The sequence below is a fragment of the Sesamum indicum genome, unplaced genomic scaffold (assembly GCF_000512975.1).
Source record: "Sesamum indicum cultivar Zhongzhi No. 13 unplaced genomic scaffold, S_indicum_v1.0 scaffold00446, whole genome shotgun sequence".
Classification (NCBI taxonomy): Eukaryota; Viridiplantae; Streptophyta; class Magnoliopsida; order Lamiales; family Pedaliaceae; genus Sesamum; species Sesamum indicum.
The window spans coordinates 12,442-13,151 of record NW_011628332.1 but is presented as its reverse complement, the minus strand read 5'-3'; positions in this window follow the sequence as shown (position 1 = coordinate 13,151).

Below are 710 nucleotides of genomic sequence, written 5' to 3'. Positions count from 1 at the left end.
TAGGTAATTAGAAAGCACTTGAAGATGTTCCACACCTACCCTCCACAACTTGCCCTTATCCTCTCTCTCTCACTCTCATTGATTGAACAACTGCAACGATGATGAAATGACACAAAGAATAAGGAATAAACTGATCATACGATCAATCTCTTGTTCGAAAAAAATGTTTTACGACCTGTGAAGGTCTCTCTTTTCGTGGAGGAGAACTACATAAGACCTTTGTTTTGTTTTGGTTTTTTTTTTTAAGATTGATTTTTGATAGGTCTGATGTTGGTAGCTTAAAAACTATGGTTAAGACAATTCCGCCTAAGCCTCAATAACTATTGATGGATTGAATTTATGGTGCAATAATAGTAACTGCGCAGTACTTAACTATATGCCTTACTAACAATAAATGATATGGTCCCAATTTCTTTTTTTTTTTTAATACAAGCAATAATTTAATTTTTATATTAATGATTTAATAAATTGATTCATTAAGAAATATATCAATACACTCAATACATTAATATAATAAAAAAAATATAAAATAAATTAAATTTGTATAAAATAAAACAAATATCTATATATTGGATGGGATGAATAACCATAAGTTTAAATTTGTTTATGAAATTGTAACCTAGACTAATACATCAAGAAAAAAGTAACACTATCTCTAATCTCAATAAAGAGAGTAATAGATAGTGCTATGGTGTTTATATATATATATA